Consider the following 322-nt stretch of genomic DNA (forward strand, 5'->3'; position numbering starts at 1 on the left):
TTTTTTTTTTTTTTTTGATCAATAGATACTGAATTTTATCAAATACTTTTTCTGCATCTGTTGAGACAATCCTATGATTTTAACCTTAAGTTTGTTCATGTGACATTCATGCTGATTGATTTATGGATATTGAAGGATCCTTGCATCTCTGGAATAAATCCTACTTGATCATGGCGTATGATCCTTTTAATGTATTGTTGAATTTGGTTTGCTAATATTTGGTGGAGGATTTTTGCATCTATATTCATCAGGGATTTCAGCCTCCAGATACAGCCTTTCTGTTCTGGATGCCAAGAGCTACAGCCTTGTCTCCTCTTGCTCC

The sequence above is a fragment of the Enhydra lutris genome, unplaced genomic scaffold, assembly GCF_002288905.1.
Source record: "Enhydra lutris kenyoni isolate GAN:26980312 unplaced genomic scaffold, ASM228890v2 scaffoldscaffold18, whole genome shotgun sequence".
NCBI classification, from domain to species: Eukaryota; Metazoa; Chordata; class Mammalia; order Carnivora; family Mustelidae; genus Enhydra; species Enhydra lutris.